This window comes from Cryptomeria japonica, chromosome 3, assembly GCF_030272615.1.
Source record: "Cryptomeria japonica chromosome 3, Sugi_1.0, whole genome shotgun sequence".
Lineage (NCBI taxonomy): Eukaryota > Viridiplantae > Streptophyta > Pinopsida > Cupressales > Cupressaceae > Cryptomeria > Cryptomeria japonica.
In genome coordinates, this window is record NC_081407.1 from 22,181,995 (window position 1) to 22,205,056 (window position 23,062).

At 37.2% G+C, this 23,062-nt stretch overlaps 1 protein-coding gene across 2 annotated transcripts in view; it reads right to left on the reverse strand.

Annotated features, from left to right (window-relative positions):
- The window catches only part of LOC131068611 (plastid-lipid-associated protein, chloroplastic), a 34,654-nt gene extending 20,134 nt beyond the window's left edge, over window positions 1-14,520 (reverse strand). The window contains exon 1 of one of the 2 annotated variants that reach the window (XM_058003840.2): window positions 14,295-14,520. The gene's annotated coding sequence lies outside the window, so the exon portion shown is untranslated. The remainder of the gene's footprint in view (window positions 1-14,294) is intronic. The other variant, XM_058003838.2, reaches the window with a different exon arrangement.
- Window positions 14,521-23,062: the final 8,542 nt, after the last annotated feature.

Genomic DNA, 23,062 nt, shown 5'->3' on the forward strand with positions numbered 1-23,062 from the left:
CCAAACCAAATAAAAGAATTGATACCTGCAAAGTGTGTGTGCAGAAGGAAGGAACTAAAGCGGATCTGCATTGGCATTGAGTGCTATTACAAGATCATTGTAATACCTATTGATCTCTAATCACTTCAACAGTTGGAAAATCCCTTAACAGGGTAGCTTTAACCAGCTTGCTGTAAATCCTTTAACAGGGTGACTCAAAGCCATTGAGTTCATAAAATCCTCTAACAAGGTAACCTTTAACATGGTTTAACCCTTAACCGGGTATTCTAGCCATCCCTTAACTGGGTGATCCCTAACAGGATCGGTTCCTAACAGAACCTGTTGTAACAATCTTTAACCGAACTAGGCTCCTAACAGAGCAGACTTCTAAAGAGTTCAAAAATAGCTTGTGGGTACTCATCCCCACCGTGGTTTTTCCCAGTTGGGTTTCCACGTGAAAAATATGTGTCATGTGTGATGCCTCTTTCATGTGATATTTTGTTATTTCCTGTTTAGTGGTGAATCGTGTTGATCTAGTAAATGATTGTATCTCTAATGATAGATTATCTGTTTATGCATAAGGATGAAGTGGAAATGAGGGAGTAGATTGTATGGAAAGCTAAGTGTTGCCGATTTATGTCTTTCACAGTCTCATTGTATTTAACCGGTAGTAATCTGGTTTAGACCAGTATTAGTGTTTGTCTGTCAAGTGCACTATTTGCAGTCAAACCGGTTCAGGGAAAGTTTTTGTGTCTATACTGATTCACCCCCCCTCTCAGTATCGGTTTGGTACTCACTGTTCATCATTGAGTTATCAATTGGTATCAGAACTTCCTCCAGGTCCTCTGTGTTGTAAGCTTAACCACTTGAGGGAAAGATCCTATTGTAATGATGAAGAGGGAAGGTCCAAAGTTCAACAAATATAACTTTAAAATATGGAAGGACAGAATGAAGATATACATCAGAAGCATGGGTGCTCAACATTGGAGCTATGTTGAGAATGCTTATGTTATCCCTACTGATACTCTCACCGATGACCAAAAAAAAGAGATTCGGGAGAATGGGCAAGTCATGGAAGCCCTAATTAGTAGTTTAGCTGACATTGAGTTTATTGATGTTCAAGACAAAGACAATCCCAAAGAAGTATGGGATGCCCTTGAGAATATCTATGGCGGTGATGAGCATGTGAAACAAGCTAAAGAAGAAAGCCTTAGGGGAAAGTTTGAAGACATGTAGATGGTTGAAGGAGAGACCATTCGACCATATGGAATAAGAATCAACACTGTTGTTGGAGATATCAAGAGTGTAGCGGTAAAATGGAAGATTCCACTGTTGTTAGCAAAGTTTTGAGATCCTTATTACCGGTCTATGCAATAAGTAAGGTATCCCTAGACTCCATCATTGCAAAGTTGACAGCCTATGAGCTAAATAGTTTTGATGGCAGTGTTCAAAAGACTGAATCAGCCTTTAGAGCATCTGTTGCTCCATTTAGAAAAGGCAAAGAAGCTAGTACCAGTGGTGAACCAAGACAGAGCAAAGAAATGGATGATGAGGAGATCCTGATGGAATTTGAAGCTCTTCTTGCCAAGAGACTTCCTAAGGGAACCGGCAAATACAAGGTAAGCTCCCTTTCAAATGCTTTTCTTGTAACCAGATAGGACACATTGTTGTAAACTATCCTAATGGTGATAGCAAGGACAAACCAGAAAAGTTCTAGAAGTTCAAAGGAGGAAACCGGAGAAACTATTTTGTAGCAGCTGATGAAGGTGTCACTGATGAGGAATCAAAAGATGAAGAAAATGAAGATATTGTGTTTATAGCAGTCAAGGAAGATGTGTCAGACAAGAAGGCTCTTGTCTCTCGCTTTAATAATTCTAGATTATTGACAGTGGCTGCTCTCACCATATGATTGGTGACCCGAGTAAGTTTCTATCTCTAGAAGAGTATGATGGTGGTGTGGTTCGTTTTGGTAATGATGCACCATGTATGGTAAAAGGCAGAGTGTCCATCTCTCTAAATGGAAGAAGCAGTGCTGACAATGTGTATTGGGTAGAAGGTCTAAGGCACAACCTTTTAAGTGTTGCTCAATTGAATAATAATGGACTCACTCTGGAATTCAAAAATGGAGTGTGCAAAATCAAAGGAAAGAGTGGTGAACTGATGGCTACCGTTATGCAGACTAAAGGTAACCTATTTCAGCTAAATGCAAATGTTAGTACATGTCTTATGGCCAAGTTTGATGATAGCTGGATATGGCATAGGAGACTCTACCATGTCAACTTTGATATCATTATGAAGGCCAGTAAGATCAAGGCAGTTAAAGGATTGTCGGTGTTGAGCAAACCGAAAAATCCTTTGTGTAGAGAGTGTCAACAAGGGAAAATGTCTTCCTCAACTTTCAAAGGTAAATCTTTCACTGCAGACAATTTACTTGATCTTGTGCATATTGATTTGTGTTGTCCTATGAAAACCAGGAGTGTGCAAGGAGATAGGTATTTTATGATTCTTACAGATGATTGCTCAAGAATGATGTGGGTCACATTCTTGAAGGACAAGTCTGAAGCCTTTGGAAAGTTCAAAGCTTTCAGAGCACTGGTAGAAAAGGAAAGCAGTAGAAGAATCAAATGCCTAAGAACTGATCAAGGAGGGGAATTCACTTCTAGTGAATTCAACAAATATTGTGAAGAGAATGGCATCAAGAGGCAACTGTCTACCCCCCAGACTCCACAGCAAAATGGCCTAGCAGAAAGAAACAACCGGACTGTGGCTGAAGCGGCTAGAACTATGTTGATCCAAGGAAAGGTTGCTCACACCTTTTGAAGAGAAGCGGTGAGCACTGCAGTCTACACAATGAACCGGGTATTCATCAAGAAAGGAAAGGATAAGACTCCTTATGAGTACTGGACCGGTAAGACACCGGTAGTAAGCTACTTCAGAGTGTTTGGTAGCAAATGTTATATCAAGAGGAGTGAACATCAGAGCAAATTCGATGCAAAATGTGATGAGGGAATATTATTAGGATATTCCACCAAGAGTAAAGCTCTCAAATGTTTCAACAATAGGACTCGGAGAATTGTTGAAAGCATCAATGTTAGGGTTGATGAAAACTCTGAGAAACCTAAGGAAACTGATAGAGAGCATGTAGGAGATGAACCGGTAGTAACCTTCTGGGAACCAGTTGCAAATCAACCCAGTACCAGTAATTGTGCTCCTACACCGGTGGATGTTGATGCTGATAAAGATGAGGATGAAGAAGAAAAGCAAGAGGAATCTGTTAAGAATATACCTAGGTATGTAAAACTCAATCATGATCCAAAGCAGATCATAGGAGACAAAGATGCAGGAATTCTTACAAGAAAAAAGGTCAGAGAAAACTCATGTATGATCTCTGAATTTGAGCCTAAATCATTCAAAGAGGCACATAAAGATGAAGACTGGATCAAGACAATGGAAGAGGAACTTGATCAGATAGAAAAGAATGGTACATGGTCTTTGGTACCCAGACCGGAGCATAAAAACGTCATTGGAACCAAATGGGTCTTCAGAAATAAACTGAATGAGGATGGCACAATGGTAAGGAACAAAGTCAGACTAGTATGTAAAGGATATGCCCAAGAAGAAGGAGAAGACTATGGAGAAACCTTTGCTCCAGTAGCAAGATTGGAAGGAGTTTGTATGCTTCTTGCATATGCAGCCTTTAAAGGATTCAAGGTATACCAAATGGATGTAAAATCTGCATTTCTAAATGGAATACTTGAAGATGAAGTGTATATAGAGCAACCAGATGGGTTTGCCCTATCAGAAGACAGTGACATGGTGTGTAGGCTACATAAAGCCTTGTATGGACTGAAGCAAGCACCTAGAGCATGGTATGAATGCTTGCACTCCCATCTTGTGAAGATTGGATTTGAAAGAACAAGTGAAGATAGCAATATCTACTTGAAATCAGAAGGAGATCAGATCCTGATCTGTGTAAAGTATTTGTTGATGACATAATCTTTGGTGGAGATGACAAGATGAGTCATGACTTTGCAGATGAGATGAAGAAGGAATTTGAGATGTCACTCATAGGGGAGATTAAGTTCTTCATTGGACTGCAGATTCAGCAAATGAAAGATGGAATCTTTATTACTCAGTCCAAGTATGTCAAAGAGGTGTTGAAGACCTTTGGCATGGAAGACAGCAAACCGGTTGGTACACTAATGGTGCTCGGTTGTAAACTATCAAAAGAGGATGACTTAGCATTGGTAAATGAGAAGGAATACCGATCAATGATTGGTAAGTTGCATTATGTAGTGCATAGCAGACCAGACATTGCACATACAGTGGGTATTACCGCTCGGTTTCAGAAAAGTCCAAGAGAATCTCACCTGATAGCAATCAAGCGGATTCTTAGATATCTGAAGGGAACTACTGACTATGGATTATGGTATCCATACAATGATGATTTCAATCTGAAAGTGTTCACAGATGCTGATTGAGCTGGTAATGTGGATGACTGGAAGAGCACAACCGGTGGTGCATTCTTTCTCGGTGGTAGACTGGTCTCATGGATGAGTAAAAAGCAGAGTTGTATCTCTCAGTCTACAGCAGAAGCGGAGTATGTTGCAACTTTTATGAATTGCACCTAGACTATTTGGATGAAGTATGTATTGAATGGCTTCAAAGTTCCTATATCGGAACCGGTAAGTATATTTTGTGACAATACAAGTGCAATTAACATTTCCAAGAATCCGGTTTTACATGCTAGAACCAAGCACTTCGAACTCAAATATCATTTCTTGAGGGAAAAGGTTCAAAACAAAGAGGTGGTATTGGAACATGTTTCCAGTAAGGAGCAATTAGCAGACATATTCACCAAGCCTCTATCGAAAGCTACTTTTACCTATTTGAGAGGTGAATAAGAGGTGCTGCCCCTTCAAGAGGTAAACTAAAGGTTTGTGCTCCACATCAGTCAGATCTTACTTTGCTATATATTTTCAGGATTGATGTGTTGAAAGATGCTACTCCTCAGGGGGAGCAGCATAGTGGAACAAGGAAGCTCGTGCCTCCACTTTGGCATTGTTGTCAAAGGGGGAGAAGATGTGAAGCGGAGAAGATATCTGTAGTATTAAGGAGAAGATGTGATGCAGAAAGAGAGATATCTTTGTATATTGCCAGGACAAGATATCTGCAGTATTAAGGAGAAGATGTGATGCAGAAAGAGAGATATCTTTGTATATTGCCATCAATGCCAAAGGGGGAGATTGTTGGCATATGTATAGAGTATGTTGACATAATGATATTGTGTTGTCATTGATGTCAATATGCTGAAGAGTGAACCGGTAATATGCTAAAGAGTGAACCGGTAATATGTTGAAGAGTGAACAGGTTTCTTGAAGTTAAGCAACTGGCAAAGTGAACCGGTACAATGTTGTGAACCGGTATATGTGCAAAAGGTGAAGCGGTACGTTTGTTCAAAGTGAATCGGTATGATGAAATGTGAACCGGTATATGGAATGTTTTCTATCAAGGTTTAATTTGGTATGACTACCGGTTGGTAGTCCCAGCCTCAGGGTTTCTAGTTGAAGTGTTTCGAGCCTGTGTGATTCAACCGATGGCATTGTGTGATGAGTTAGCATTGTAATGGAGATCAAATCGTGTTGTCACATCCACCTCGTGAAGGTGAAGGATCTTGCATGGAGGGGATTGATCCTATCTACCTCGGGAATGTGTGAAGTCCCTGCAAACGGTGAAGAACGCGTGATGGGTTATCGCCTCCAAGAAGCGGTGAAGAATGAACGATGGAGAATATCTTGAGATCTATTCAAAACCGTTGTATTCAAATGCAAAGTGTTAAATGGTCAGGATTGAACCGACTGATTTGCTCAACCTAAATGTTTAGGATTTAGGGTTTATGCTACCAACCTATCTGTTTCCTATAAGGTTGATGTTGTGTTTCATGTTGAAGTTGTTGGCAAATGTTGTGTGTGTATCTAACTGCAGAGATACGTGATTCTTGCCAGACCAAATAAGAGAATTGATACCTGTAAAGTGTGTGTGCAGAAGGAAGGAACTAAAGCGGATCTGCATTGGCATTGAGTGCTATTACCAGATCATTGTAATACCTGTTGATCTCTAATCACTTCAACAGTTGGAAAATCCCTTAACATGGTAGCTTTAACTAGCTTGTTGTAAATCCTTTAACAGGGTGACTCAAAGCCATTGAGTTCATAAAATCCTTTAACAAGGTAATCTTTAACAGGGTTTAACCCCTAACCAGGTATTTTAGCCATCCCTTAACTAGGTGAGCCCTAACAAGATCGGTTCCTAACAAAACCCGTTGTAACAATCTTTAATCAGACTAGGCTCCTAACAGAGCAAACTTCTAAAGAGTTCAAAAACAGCTTGTGGGTACTCATCCCCACCGTGGTTTTTCCCAGTTGGGTTTCCACGTGAAAAATATGTGTGTCATGTGTGATGCCTCTTTCATGTGATGTTTTGTTATTTCCTATTTAGTGGTGAATCATGTTGATCTAGTAAGTGATTGTATCTCTGATGATAGATTATCTGTTTATGCATAAGGATAAGTGGAAATGAGAGAGCAGATTGTATGGAAAGCTAAGTGTTGTCAGTTTATGTCTTTCACAGTCTCATTGTGTTTAATCGGTAGTAATCTGGTTTAGACCGGTATTAGTGTTTGTCTGTCAAGTGCACTGTTTGCAGTCAAACCGATTCAGGAAAATTTTTTGTGTCTATATTGATTCACCCCCCTCTCAGTACCGGTTTGGTACTCACTGTTCATCATTGAGTTATCACATATATCATCATAATTATAGGGTTAGAGAATGCTTTACCTCCCTACTCCCATCTTTAGTTTGTGGATGACACAGGTTCGATGGGCAGGGCCAAAATCAATGAGGCAGTGAATTTTAGGAGAGCTTTGGATATCTATTGTAAAGCCTCGAGTCAGAAAATTAATGAAGATAAATCATCCATATATTTCTTTAATACCCGTCGGCTTATTTAGAATAGGATTGTTAGGATCCTCAGATTTCAGATGGGGTCTCTTCCTTTGTTGTACCATGGGATTTCTTTAGATTTGGGGGTTCAGCGCGGAGATTTTTGGCAAGGAATTTTGGATAAATTTCGTTGTAAGGTTAATCATTGGACCTACAAGTGGTTAGAGTGATTCTTCTGAAGACTATGGTGCAAGCACTTCCCATTTATAAGTGTTTTGTGCAGGCTCCCCCCTCCAGATTTGTGAGAGAGTTTGATGCTCTTTCTCGTCAATTTCTTTGGTCCGGTAGTTTTCTTTCTTCTAAGTGGAGTTTAGTTAAATGGGACTCTGTTTGTAGACCGAGACATGCTGGGGGTCTTGGCCTCAGATCTATTGCTTTAGCAAGGCCTTGACGGCTAAGTTGTATTAGAGGTGGTGTAACAGTCAGGATCAGGACTGGGCCAAGATTTTAACCCACAAGTATCTCCCTAGTGCTAATGATCATGAGGTGCCTCGTCTTAGTTTAGTGGGCAGGGGCTCTTGTATCTGGGATACTCTTAAAAAAGGTGCCCAGCTTATTAAAGATGCCATTTTCTAGATTTGTAATAGAGGCTTTGAAGCTCTTTTTTGGCAAGACTCTTGGGATGGTCACCCTCCTATTTTGTCTAGTTATCCATAGCTTCAGCCTCTTTCCGACATTTTCACTGATGCTGAATGGGGTAAGGTGGAGAATTTTAAAACAGTTAGGCACATTGGACAGGTTGAGGTGACTTGTTGGAAGGATCCTCTTGAATGGCCCTTGGGTGGTTCAGATGAAGATCGTGTGGTGTTGGTTAATATCTTGGAGGGTAGGTTATGTAGTTCCCTCAAGGAGAGAGATATTCTAACATAGGGTCCTAATCCAAAAGGCAAGTTTTCTGTTGCTGAAGGTTATGCTCAGCTTGATAGGCAATTGCATGGCCTGACGGATGTTCCCTGGTGGAAGAAGGTTTGGAATAGCTTTTCTTGGCCGAAATGTAATTTCTTTGTATGGCTGGTTGCTCAGAGGAAATGCCTCACGTGGGAAAATTTTCATAAGAGAGGCTTCTAGGGACCATCTATCTGTTATCTTTGTATGCATAATGAGGAAGACTACTCCCACTTGTTTTTTCTATGCCCTTTCTCTAGAGATATTTGGCACAAGTGGTGGGAGGCTTGGCAACATGTTTGTTTTCATGCTACCTCCTTAATTGAATTTTGGGATAGCTTGGGCAGACCCCCAGCAAAGACCTCTTTTCTTCAAGTGGCCTGGGCTATTGGGCCAGCTCTTATTATTTGGAATTTATGGCTGGAAAGGAATCGAAGGGTCTTTTGTGATTCACATATAGGGAGCTCTCAGCTATGGCAGAAGATAATTAATAGGCTTCAAGAGACAATCTCGGCTAAATGCAATTTGTCTGAAAATGTTGATCCGAGTGATTATGCTACTGTAAGGAATCTGCAATTGGAAAACATTAAAATGGACTGTGCTGCCGGAAATAGATCTCGTCATGCAAAGCAGCGGATAAGTAGAGATGGAAGGTGGATTCCCCCTCCTGTGGGAATCTTAAAAATTAACACTGATGGCTCTTCCCGTGGGAATCCTGGACATGCAGGTATTGGAGGTATAGGTAGAGGTGATGATGGTTGTGCAGTTTTTTTCTTCTCTATTTATACTGGGAAGCACTCCAACAATCTTATAGCTATTAAGATTATTGTTGAGCAAGGTTTGTTCTTTAGGATGAAAGAAGATTATTTGTGAGTCAGACTCTCATATTGTTGTGGACATGTTGAACAAACAAAATTTGAATGATGTGAGTTGGCAATTAGCTTTTGTGGTCAAACAAATTTTACAAATGTGTAACACATTAGAATTTGTCTTCTTTTGTCATATTCCCAAGGAGTGGAATAGAGTGGCTAATTGTTTGGCCAAGTGGGCTTCAGAGCATGTTGATGGTTGGTATTTCAGTGGAAGGGATGGTATACCTCATGATTATTTTGAAACTTTAGACAGGTTAATGCTTGAAGATGGGATGATGCAAGAGCACCCAATGGTGTAGGATCATTTCCCCTTTTGTGTTTGTTTCATTTTCATTTTCATTGTCATTTTTGAGGCCCTTCGAGGCTCCAGATGAGCCTGGTTTTTTGTGTAAGAACATCATCTTTCTGAGGGCTTTCCGAAAAGGTATTATCATTGGAAATCCGATGGTTGGATCTATTGCTATGGTCACTGGACTTTGTAGTGGTGGTGCTGGTGGTTCCTTTAGGATTCTTTGAAAAAAAAAAAATAAATAAAAGAAATAATAATAATAATAATAATAATAATTATAGGGTTAGATTTCGAGTTAGTGGTTGCTCCTATGGTCTTTCACATTATCTTCTCATTTTTTGGTTGTTAGAAGGAGGGTACTTTGAGTGTTCTATTATGCCCCCTAGGGGTGTGGATCCTATAGAAGAATTGAAAGGTGAAAATGGTGTTCAAGAAAACTAAATAGTGGTGCAACAGAAAAAAGAAAAGAAAAGCAAGACCCCATTCAATATGCTTCAGGTTATTCTAGCCCCCTACTATTCTAAAAGGGCTAGTGAGCTGATTAATTGACAAATTATTAAGGTGTAGTGGGTGTTGCTTGAATGGATTGGTATGAGAGACGACTAACTCCACAACTTCTTATTGTCTTAGGAAAAGGTGTACCTATCTCTTGACTCTCGCCCTACCATTCATGAGGGGGTGGGGGAAGCAATCCCAACATGTCCTCCAAAGCTCTCATGCTATATGCAGAGCAAAATCTTAGTATTGTTGTTTGTAATGTAGTTATGAACCTTGTTTATGGGGTCTCTCTGTAGTTGTATGGTGCATAAATTTGAAAAGAGAAAGTTTTTTTGCTTTGTGATACAAAGGATGGTATTTTGTAAGTTGGCTTTTAGTCAAGGCCTCTTTATAGGCTCTAGTGACTTTCAACCATGATGTAAACTCCATTTATTTTAATACAATCGGGTATAGCCCATTTGCTGCTATTTACCTACCAAAAAAATCAAAATTAATTAAGTTTAATGAATGATCAAAAGACATGAAATTAAGAGTTTTGACTCTCAAATATGAAATATACAAGGGAGATCATTTCATTTGAGAAGGATATGCATAGAGCATCATCATTGAATCAATTATCAATTGGGAATGAAGCAAGCAACCAATCAATTTGTAAATAAATGATTATTCTCAAAAGACAATGATGAAGAGTGGTGATTTGTTACTTGTGAAGAGTGGTGTCTCCTTCAGGAAATGGATATAAAGGGAAAATCATTTCATTGAGAGAATCATTCAATAAATAATCAATTCATAAAAGAAATTCAAGGAACCAATCAATTGGGAATAGAGCAATATGTGACTTTGCAAGTAAATCAAATTATGTTTCAAGAGTAGTGATGGTGTGACTCTTCCACACACACACACACACACATATATATATATGAAAATCATTCAAACATCAACTATTCAAGCATCAAATCATTCAAACATCATTCAAGAAATCACCCATCATCAATGTAACTATTGTTGTTACTTTTGGATTAGATAACGTGAATTTTTTGCATCAATGTTTCGGATCACACTCTAATCCATCATCAAGATCTTAGAGAGCATAAGGAGATTGATGATGAATCACAAAGTGTGATCCAAAACATTGATGCAAAAAAATACACACAATCTAATCCAAAAGCAGCAACAATAATTAAATTTAATAGATTGAGGAAATCTACTAACATTAATCACCATTCTCTCAAGAAATCAAGCAAACAATTAATTAGCAAAGATCAAGCAAACAATTAATCAACAAAGATCAAGCAAACAATCATCAAATCTGCATTAATCATCAATTCAACAATTGTCAAATCTACTTGAACAATTCAACAATAAAAAAAATCAGTCAAATCATTCAAACAACAATCAGCTCACTGTCCATTTAGTGTATCAATTCAGATCATCGATTTAGAATAGCACGCTAGAACAATCAAGAATAAATATAATCAATTGAAGCATCAATCTTTAATAAATCTTTCAAGTATTATTTAAAGATTGAATTGCCAATCCATCAAGAAAAATTAGTTACCAATAGTCTAGCAAGTATACAAAGTTATCAATTTTGAATTCTAGGCAGTATTTGCAAATCAGATAGGGTCTAGGCTCAAATGATGGGGCCAAAGGTTGGAAGGAGAGGTTCTTGGTATTGCCATTGTTAAGTTAGAGATGAGGTCCTTTAATTCAACAATTATGCAAAGAATTTCCGACAAATTTACAATTTGATCAACTTTAATATTATGCTATGATTTATTGACCTGAATATTATCATAAACTCCTAATCTTGATAAAGTTATTATCATATTTTTTAACGTATTATTGTTTTAGGAAAAGATAAAAGAATATATTCCAAAAGAGGACATTACACAGATCTGCTCTGATTTCAGTTGGAACATTAATCTTTTAATTCCTCAAACACAAGCCACAAGAAAGAAATGAGCTTAACGAGGTATTCGTAGGCCGATGTCTTGATTGTCTTCTCTCTTCCGAAAAACGAAAGAAATGGCATTTCATTCATCACGACTTCTAGCAAGTCTGAGATCGAAGAAAGCGCTTACTTGGACCATTCAATATGCTGTAAACTTATTCCAAAGGGTAGCTAGAGAGAATGTCGTTTGGGATGGGACCGGTTACATTACGTGAAACTTATTATAAGATCAGTGCAAATATTTCAACACATTGCACCGAACACATTGCTCAAGGGAAGGGAAAATTTCCTTTGACAATTCGAATTTAGCATGGGAAACATTTAAACGGGCAACGCAAACTAGCCAATATGACATCAGTGTCAAATTAGGAACTTGAAAAAGCGTAGGACGAAATTAAAATACTTGGCTAGTTCGTATTTGGCATCGAAATGCTCTTTCACATGCTTCATCACCGTTAATTGTGTGTGGGTTCTTCGTGCCTCTGTATTTATTAATTAATTAAAAATAAAAATATTATATTCTGATTTTTTAATAATTAATAAATATTATAAAATGTTCATTCTGATGTTTAGATACAAACCCCTTTTCCGCGTCTTAAACACAAATGCTCGACTTTCTAGTGGACAATTTTAGATAGATTATATCAAAGTTATAGGGGAAAGGATCCAGTAGTTGAGCATGTACCAATTGTTGTGAGGGTTGATACCTTTTGTTCCAAAAATTGAACGAATAAAACCTATTGTTTGAAACAAAAAATATCAATTTTTGTTCGGAAATGTACCAAGAGTTGTTAGGAAATGTACCAATAGTTGTTAAGAAATGTACTAATATTGTAAAAAGTAACCAATCAGGTGATGCCATATCAGCTGCACAACTATTGGGGTCTCTTTTGCACGCCTATTGGTCTCACTTTTTGGGGGGGCTGTTTTGGACACCTTGGCAAAAAGCATGCTGATGTGGCATCATATTTGATGATGTGGCCCTGAAACCTTAGTTATAAGCAGGTGACTTGCCAAGTAAGCTGCTGTAAAAAAATTGGAGTGATTAGAAATTTCCAAGTAAGATTTTAAGAAGCGCAAAGTTAGGGTGCACAACTACTGGATCCTTTCCCCTAGATCTCCCTCATCAGTCCTTTAAGGATGAATAAAGAGAAAGTGAATAATGTGTCAAATACTTAAATGTCTGTTCCCTAGCCTCTGGTTCTAAAATTTCCATGTACAAAACCAAATTCATCTTGGTTTGAGACCGTGACTATCCTCCTCCCTGTTGGATTCATCTACTGTGGGAGCAACTTATGCATGGTAAGTATTTTGACATTCCCTTTGAGTGCAGAAGTCACCATGAATGACGTGTGATTGGTTTCTATTCCCATTTTAGAAGCTTGATATGTCAGGATTTTAATTACTTTAATTTGGCTGGTAACTCCAGACTGTTTCAAGATTTTCATGCCACCGCCATTTATTTTTTCTTCATGTTAGATGCTAGCCAAGACAAATAGCTATGTTCACCCACCGGATTTGCCAATTCCTTTGGGCTGAGTCACGAAAACAGGGGAAAGGCTGGTTCTCACGGTTGCATTTCATTCAAGCCCAAAAGGGACGGCCTAAGCATCATTGACCCTTTGACACTAAGTACTTGTTTGGCTGTTCAATAGATAATCAAAGTTCTTTACAGGGATGAACTGTGGAAATTTCTTTGTCAAAGAAGTATCACTGCCATTGCTAGTAAATGATAGGTTGCAAAAGCATAAAAATATGAATTTTATGTAAAGCCAGTCTAACTTGACCTAAATTTCACAGGCATAAATCCCGACTTAATAAGTTTCCGCCATGATTCAAAGAAACAAAATCTTTAAGCAAGCGTCAGGCCTAAAATCACGGCTCGTTCATAAAATAGGACAAACAAAACAGTTCAGTTTTATAAATAATGCAGAAACTACAAATAACAACATTAAGTAAACATTCACGCTTTTAAATTTGCTGCAGTCACTCAAAATCACACTCACTAAAGTTTAAAAAGGTTCATATTCTGAGTATTTTAAAGGCAATTCAAGATTTTTTTTCCCGATTCACACAGATGAAAATAGAATCAAAATGCTGAAACATAAGGGGGAAAAATGCAGAATGATAAAACAACTCTATTAAAGCATCGATTTTATACACCTCGAATACGAAACTAATTTAAGGAAAATGTTATTTTCATCTGATAAATGATGGATTGCAAAAGCATAAAAAATTGAATTTAGTAGGAAACGAGACTCACTTGACCTAAATTTCACAGGCATGAATATTGACTTAATATGATTCCGCCATTATTCAAAGAAGCAAAATCTTTAAGCAAGCGTAAAGCCTAAAATCACGGTTCGTTCATAAAATAGCACAAACAAAACAGTCCAGTTTTATCTTATTCCCAATATAATAATGTAAGTCGAGATGCGTGATATAAATAATGCAAGAACTGCAAATAACTACATGAAGGAAACATTCACGCTTTGAAATTCGCTACAGTCACTCAAAATCACTAAAACTAAAACTTAAAAAGGTTCATATTCTGAATATTATAAAGGCAATTTTTTCTGGATTCTCACAGACCGAAATGGAGTTAAAATGCTCAAACATAAGGTTAAAAAATGCAGAATGATAGAACAACTCTATAAAACGTCGATTTTATACACCTCAAATACAAAATTAATCTACAGAAAATATTATTTTCATCTACATCCCCTTCTTAAAGAAAAAAAGAACACGGGTGAATAAACAAAGGAAAAAACAAATCTCTACTATAAATCGCAGGTGCCGAGATAGAATTCGAGTACCTTCAAGCCTGCAATCTTAAGGCTCAAACGACTTTATTCGCAACTTTCTGCCTTCCGGGGGGTCTCAGAATGTTCTAGTTAGGGGTTTCAGGGGAAAATAAAGAGTTCTTTTTCCCGACAAACAGCCAGTCGTCTGCCTGTATGCACCACTATTAATTGGCTCGTTTTCAGAGAATCCTCGGCTATCGAGGTTGTGAGGGTGACGAGTGGCGAAATCTCAGCCGTCAATTCAACGAGGATCTTTTTGCATAAGACAAGGTTTGGACTCCTTGCGAGATTTTCATGTTTGCTGTTGGAGCGGCATGACCTCGGTGGAAGCAGGGCAGCCATTCGATTGGAAATTGCAAAAGGTAATTCAGCTGCTTTAATGGCAGTAATAGTCTTGCAGATTTGAAAGATTTTGTTTCATTCTACTTCACCAAAACCTTGTGGGCCGTGCACCGTCAGTCAGTCCACCTTTTGTTTTCCATACAGATTATAAAGCTTATCCAAAATTCCAATTAGCTTAGCTTAGAAATGGACACCAAAAATCAATTACAATTATAGAATCAACGTGTTGGAGTATTATGATTCTTCATGTCTTTTTCATTGATTCTTTTTAGGGTAGAAATGGATTTTTATTAGGCAAGACAAAAGTTTTTAATGGTTAGAAATGGATTATCTTTGGGCAAGACAAATCTTTGTATGTTGATTTCACAATTAACATTAAATCTTTGTCTTTTATTTTTCAACTATCTTTTCAATCATTAGATGATATTTATACTTTTCGAATTAGATTGTTACAAGTGTAAATGTGAATTCAAATACTTACATTCAAGTTGTTAGGTGTACATATACAAATTCTAAAGATAGACATGTTAGGTGTACACAAACAAATTCTAAAGATAGACATGTACATGTTTCTTGCATGACAATACATTTTAACATACACATCAAATCAAATGATTATGAATTTATCAACAAAATATCTATGAAATAAAATTTTAAATATATGAATTCCAAGAAATATCAAAAAAATAATATTTGTTTGAATGTTCTTATCTCATTTATTATACATTTCTTGAAATATGACAATCATAAAAAAGTTTACGAATTTCCATACCATTCTATATTTTGATATCATCTAGTAACTCAAAATAACCAAATAAAATATGTTATTTATGTGTATATGTTGTAGATTAAGCAAGATTAAATATAATTTTTATTTCTATCTAATTTTTTGAATTTTAATATAGAAATAAATGTAAACTCAAGATCTTTTATGTTTCTATTATTTGTGATTGTGTAAGTAAAAATATCTTGAAAAATGTGATCAAGAGATATCTTTTTAACGTACCATTTATGACTAATTAAATCATATCAAATAAAAAATAATAATTAATTCGGATCAAGAGCTTTTTATTTCCTTTGATTTATGAAGTTAGTTACATTATATTGTTTAAAAAAATGAACGGTCAAGATCTTTTTGATGGTAGCCCTTTTAATCTAAACCATTGATCTACGCATTTTCTCAATTTCTTTGCACTAAGTGAATACAATTTTTTAGCTTAAGCAATGTTATTTAACATGGTCGTAGAAGTTTTAACAAAATGTTGAATTCTTGTTATCTAAACAACGTCTTTAAAGTGGATTATACTTTTTAATATTGTAAAAGATATTTTTGTTGACTATCAATTTTTATTGGTAGGAATGCAAGCATGTAAGCTTTTTTGCACGTGTCATGTAATCATGTATTTATTATACTTTTATAGGCAAAATTTGTTTGAATTTTTGCACAAGCCATAATCATGTATTTATTATATTTTTTATAGTCAAGATTTGTTTGATTATAATACATTAATATCCACCATCAATCTATGTACCTATAATGCTCCTCACTAAGGGAATACTTATTGACATAATTACTTTAGTAACATGATTCGACTATGACATATTATACCATCTTAAACTATCACTTAACATGATATGTGTCCACTAAGATTTTCACATCTTTTGTCACCTCAACAATATCACATTTTTCAATTTATTAAATAGAGATGTACATGTTTATGTCTTGTATGTGAACATTTCAAACACACACATCAAATCAAATGATTATGAACTCACCCAGCAAAATATCTGTATACACATAAAATTGGCTATGAGCAATTTAATAATTATTCTTCTATTACATAGTTAATTTGAAAAGATTAATTTATTTAATTCATTTCATGTCCTTTTATTAATTAATTTGTTATATCCTTTTCTTCTAATCAATTAATTAAATATCTAATATTTAATTATTCCTCTATCTACTATCCTATAGTCTCATTAATTAAATAATATCTTAATTATTTAATCCCTTTTTCAACTCACATTTCCATCTCCACTTCATTTTTCCTTTGCCAACTCATCCATCATGTGGCTAAATTAATTTAACAAAATAAGATAAAATAAAATCATTTATTAGCCAGTTATCTCCAACTTCCAAAATAAATGAAATATTGTGTAGGTACACATATTTCCTAACTTTCTTCTATATTATCTCCAACATCCCTATATCTTAGGAGGACTTAAGTCCACTTGTCCTCTCATTCCTACATCTTCTCCAACTATCCTATATCATCTCAAGTCTTCAACTCAGTCAAGGTGAGATGAGTGACACTTGTCTTCTCCTTCCCCCTTTCTCTCAACCTTCAACTTCTTGCTCATAGTCAAGGTGAGATGAGTGACACTTGTCTTCTCCTTCCCCCTTTCTCTCAACCTTCAACTTCTTGCTCATAGCCATCCTGTTAGTCCCAACCGGTGCTGAGAGGGGAGGGGTGAATCAACACTTGATCAATTTTTCACAATTAAAACTTTTAACTCTAATATGCATTTATTTAATATTCATCAATATACTTAATCACTGAAGTAGAATATGCATGCATGAAAAGTTGACAGTGACACCGAGATTTATCACGTGGAAACCCAAGTGGGAGAAAACCACGTTGTGAGTAGGAACTCACAAAATTTGTACTCTTCTGGAGTACGCCTTGTAAGGAGCCATCCCTGTTAGGAGATTACAAAGACATTGTTAGGTGCCACCCGATTAAGGGATTTTGTTTAAGGCTGGTTAGTGCTTTTACCCCGTTAAAGGTAGCCTAATTAAAGGACTTAAGAACATCAATTAAGATGTCACCCAGTTAAGGGATTTTACAAAAGGGACTTGTTAAAGTCCACCCGGTTAAGGGATTTAAGTTACAATGGTTTGAAAGCAACAAATGGACGATCTGTTGAATTAGCTACTGATAGCTTGATCAGATCACAATGAGAATCACACTCTATCCACACCGATTTTATTCTTACACCTTCGGCTTTGCACTCAGCCGATCCTCTGTCCCTTGGCTCTGCACTCTCTCAGTCCTTTGACCTTCGGCTCTGCACTTTGTCGGTCCTCTGACCTTTGACTTTGCACTCAGCCGGTCCTCTGACCTTCATCTCTGCACTCAGACCTTCGGCTCTGCACTCAGCCGGTCTACCTCAAACACCCTATGATTTGCTAAATCCTTTTAGCACTTCCTCTCACTCTGCTCTTCACTTTGGATCGCCTTCTACAAGATCTGCTTTTTGCAATTTTTTGCAAATTTTACGATCAAAAATTTCTGAATGAACTCAAGAATACTTTATACATTTTTTGTCGTCACCTTCAGGTGTTCCCTCAATCAAAGTAATCACAGATTTCAGAAGATTTCAAATTCAAAATCTCCCACTCTTTCTCTGCGCACCCTACAACAATTCTACCAAGTGTTCAACGAATTTCTACCACCACATCTCACAAAAATAGTAACTTCTGGGTCGAGTTTAGTCATTTAAGTGCGAACCAGAAAATCCGCAAGTAATCATGGCTTGACTACATGATAACTGAAGCTAACCTTACCAACTTGTGATTTGGCGTAGACACAAGCTCACCAAATCACCTTTTGCCACCGCAACTGAATAACCAATCACCACTCTGAGATTTATGGTGATCACCTATCTTCCAAGTCTGGCATACCGGTGTACCAGTATACCACTACACTTCTATATTACTAGTTCATCATTTGATTGATGATTTGTTGTGCTACTGCTAGCATCAAGTCTCTTTCCCTATTTGCCAATGAAGTATCGGTTTGCATACAACCTCAAGTCTTCTTGCCCGAGTCATCTTTTGTGACTTCATCATCATCAGAATGACCGATCTTCTTGGATGACAGACTGGTTGGCTTAGTCTATCTTCCCTTAAGCTGATTGAAATTTTGGTCATCTGTTTCCAATTTTGTTTCCATGTGTTTGCAATTAATCACCTTTTGCTTACTGAAATACACCACTCTACTAATACCACTTCACCGGTTAGTGTTAGACATCAATGACAAATCTTAGCTCATTTACCGGTTCTCTGGATTGACCGGTTTTGTCAATGCCAACACATCCAATTTGCAAGATTCAATCATGACCATTTATCTCTGCCACCTAAGATCATGCACTCAAAAATCTATAAAAAGAGGTCTCTTGAGCCATTTTGAAACTAATAGCTAATCTTATAGTCATTCTAGGATTTTTTATCTTGCATCTATGAGTTTGAGTTTGAAGCAATTAGAAATTTTAGATTTTTTTATCATAGCTTAATATCATGTTAGCTTAAATCATTTGCATATGCATATTATAGTATTAGTTAACTATTAGTCCATTCTTCATATGCCATCTTGGAAGCTATCAGTGCTTGTCTAAGAGCAAATTATCTGCAACCAGGAACAGTGGAGTTAGGACACAATGAGGTGTAAATCATGAAAGGTATAATCTTGTTTATTTCATTTACTTCATGTTACTTCATTGGTTGAAGTTAAGTTTCCTGTAGCTTTCCTTTTTATATTTTATGATGGACTAACAAGTTTCAGGATATTTCTTTGGAGTTCAACTTTAGCCTCAACATTTTTGGATCCCATTGTGGGGCTAAGGGCTCACACATATCCTTCTAATATCCTGTCTAATTCTTATAAAAACCAATTTAATACATTTGTAATCCATTTTCACTCCTGTGTGAAATTTGGTAGCACAATCATCTAATAGTTTAGTGCTTTTGTAACATAGGTTAGCGCTTTTGAAATGTAGGTTAGCGCTTTTGAAACAGAGGTTAGCGGTTTTGTAACAGAGGTTAGAGCTTTTGAAACACAGGTTAAAGCACTTTTGTAAATGCAGGTTAGCGCTTTTGTAATGCAGGTTAGTGCTTTTGTAGCATAGGTTAGTGCTTTTGTTTTCAAGGTAGGGCTTTTATTATTCATTCAGGCATATGCTCTACCCTGTCGAACATATGCTCTACCCTATCAAACATATGCTCTATCAAACATATAATCTGCAAAGGTAAATTTTCACAATTTGTTACCTAACATACTTTTGTAGGTTCGTCCGTCCAAGACCAAATTTTTGAAAAATTACTGACTTATATTCATGCAAGGTTGATTTGAGCAAAATTCATGCATTTCCTCACTTAGCTAAATTAAGGGGTCTTTTCAAGTAAAAGATAATTCTTGTTTCATCTAGTTTAACTAGGAGGATAATGAACAACATGCAACTTGCATTTGAGTGTCTTCCTTAAAGTAGTTGCACATAGATTCTTAGAAGGCTTAAAATAAGCCTTTATCTTTCGTTCTTGTTGAAGTAGTAGGCGAGTATGCTCTCACCCTCATACGGTGATCAGAAAACCGGACCTATTTCCTTCATGTGTAACCTTTAGAGGGCCTGACTTCCTAAGCTGCCTTAAGGGGGCCAATGAGAGGGGAATGACCCAAGTGGAAACGGGCTAATACCGAGTCCTTCCGATCCACTCTAAATAAATCATGTATGTGACAAAAGTCATAGACAACATGTGCTGATTAGTTCATACTGACACTATGTTTCCCCATAAACCCTATGTAGTGTAACCTCTATAGGCTGGGAACCTTCTGTAGCGTCCTAAAATTGTGACACTTGCAATTTCGACTGCATTTTGATCTTCACGATGGCGACGCAACACGAAACCTGAATGGAGACCCCAAAACCTGATTATGACACCAAAAACTGCATTTTCTTGCACCCTGGCCTGAACCTCCTTTGCACCCTGCTGTCCCGGGAGGTGGGACCAGAGTGCCCAGCGAACTGGTCCTTCAGGACCAGGGCGCCCAGCGTCCTAGTCCCCCAGGACCATGGCGCCCAGGGCCTTGGTCCCTGGGTCCTATTTTGGGCCCGGTCTCTTTTGGACTTCGGGTCTTTATGTTTGCAAATTGGAAAATTATCTTTCCTGGTCGGCCTAAGGTCGGGAAAATCAGTTTATCAGCCCTAATTGACAAGTATATAAACTACATTTTCCTCTTTCATTCGATATGATGATGAGGGAAAAAGCGTGGAAACTATACTCAAGCATTCAAGCATTCAAGCATTCTTTCAAGCAATTGATCATTCTAAGTCTCCATTCAAGGCTAAGTGTTGCATTCAAGACAAGGATTCAACCATTGAAGAGGAGATCACATACTACATGCTACATACAACATACAACAATACAACAAACAACAACATCTATACCTTTGCACATAAGGATACAAACATCCTTACAACAAGGTATTAGTACTTGTTTTACATTACATTTACAACATTTCTCATTTCTTGGTTAATTCCAAAACCGGGGTTTGACCTAAGGGCAAACCCCTAATCCCTAACCCCCCAATCGTCTTCGCTTTTCTGTGTGTAGGTTGCAGGTACACGGCTGAAATTGAAGATCTGGAATCCTTGTGCAGAGACGAACAGATCCCCCTTCGTTTCGCGGATTTTTCGGAGGACCGTGTGCACGCCGGGCGCCATCGTCCCGACAACTTTTGCTCAAATTTGCAGGACAGCGTCGTATCGACATTTTACTGCTAATTCCAGGTCCGCAGCTTCATCCTATATCCCTATCTCAGTTTATAAGCGAATCTTTGTCACTTTCTATGCATTCCTAGCTTAATTCTTCTATCAACATTCTTTACAAAAGAGGGTAGCCTTGCTTTCTTAACCCTTGAAACACATTTAGCATCCAATCTTGCATTGTGTGGGATTGGATCTTGTGGGTTTCAACCCCTCTTTTGAATGTAAAGTCCCTCCTAAGTGAAAACCATCAACCCTAGAGTGACTCTCCCTTCTCTCTCCTTGGAGTTGGAAGAGGGGAGAGCAACTAGGGTTCGATCGCAATTTTCCGCTTTACACCTTCTATATTTACAGAATGTAAAGTGTCCCATGTATGATCGCATAATTGGAAGCCCTTACTAAAAACCATTTGTATCTAGTTGCCAAAATCCTTCTAGTTGTTGGTGCAGGAGGTCGAACCTCTGAAGTGGCTCACACACATATAGCTCTTAGTAGAGATATGAAGTTTGTAATGGGGAGTTTTCATGGAAACTAGCACTTGGCTACCTCAGAGAAGTGAGTGTCGAGGGTGGAGTCAGTGGGGTCAAGCACCTAAATATCCGCTTTGAATAGCATAGCCTCAGGGGAAACCCCATGCGAGATTCAACAATTATTGTCTCGACCTACCATAAGATTCGTGTTTGCTTGTGCATTTTGTTTTTCAAAACATTGTGTCTTTTGTGTCTACAAAAACATTCTAAAAAATGGTCAAAAACTTGAAAAATCATCAGTTCGAATTGAGCAAAAAACTATCACAGGTCTTCAAACTAGTCAAATAATCAGGTTACCAATCCAACAGACTATTTCCAAAGGTTTTCATATGTATAAAACATTCAAAAAGTTAGTGATTCAACCATCTCAGGTGCAAAAATCAACATCATTATCAGTTTCTCATCAGGATATCTCAAATCCTTTATCACGAAACTTGATCATATCAACCTTTGTTCATTATCTTGGATATATTGTTCCTATTTGAACCTAGGTTATATCAAAATAAAGATTGCACTCACATTGGAATCAAATAAAATTGTAAACCATCATATGCTTATAAGACTTTTAAATATCGCCTTAAGAAAAGAAAACTCAGTTATAAGGCTACTCTGAAGAGGATAAGATTCTTGTATATCAATCGCAAGATCTTGTTAAAACATAGGATATTCCTACACCATTTTCGTCACTATTTACGTGGTTACAGGACAAAATTTGACGGAGAACTTTTGCAAGCACGTGCCTTTTAACAACAAGACTCTTTATCACAATGCACCAACAGTGGTAAGATCAACAAAACTTATCTTCCTAAACCAATAATCATTTATAGAGTTGTATTTAGAAGGTCAAAACTTGAGAAGTTTTCGAATCAATCACATACCAGTTTAGACTAGAGCTCAATACGAGCAATTTAGAAAACAACAAAAATAAATGGAAGAAGAAAATTCAATGTTTCAAACTTTTGGATACACGGATGTTGATGAAGAAGTGGCCAATAACATCATTAGAGACCTTGAACAAGATTTTAAATTTGACAAACTAATAGAAAAGTTATTGGAGAAACAAAAGGAAAAATACCTTCTAACGCTGGTAAAATCCGGAGCTAAATTGCCACAAGACTTTAACATAGAAAGTTTGAAACAAGATGCAGAGACGAGTAACAATCAAAACATTGATGATCTAAATAAAGAGGATGTAAATTGAGTAAATCATGAGGAAACAAGAGGATAAAACAAGAAAAGACCATGATGATACAAGAAGAGAGCTTGGCGACAGAAGAACTTATGAAAATACAAGGAGAAACTGTATTGATAATCCTTTGTTAACTCTCACTCAAAAAATGCAAACCTTACAACAACAAATGCAGG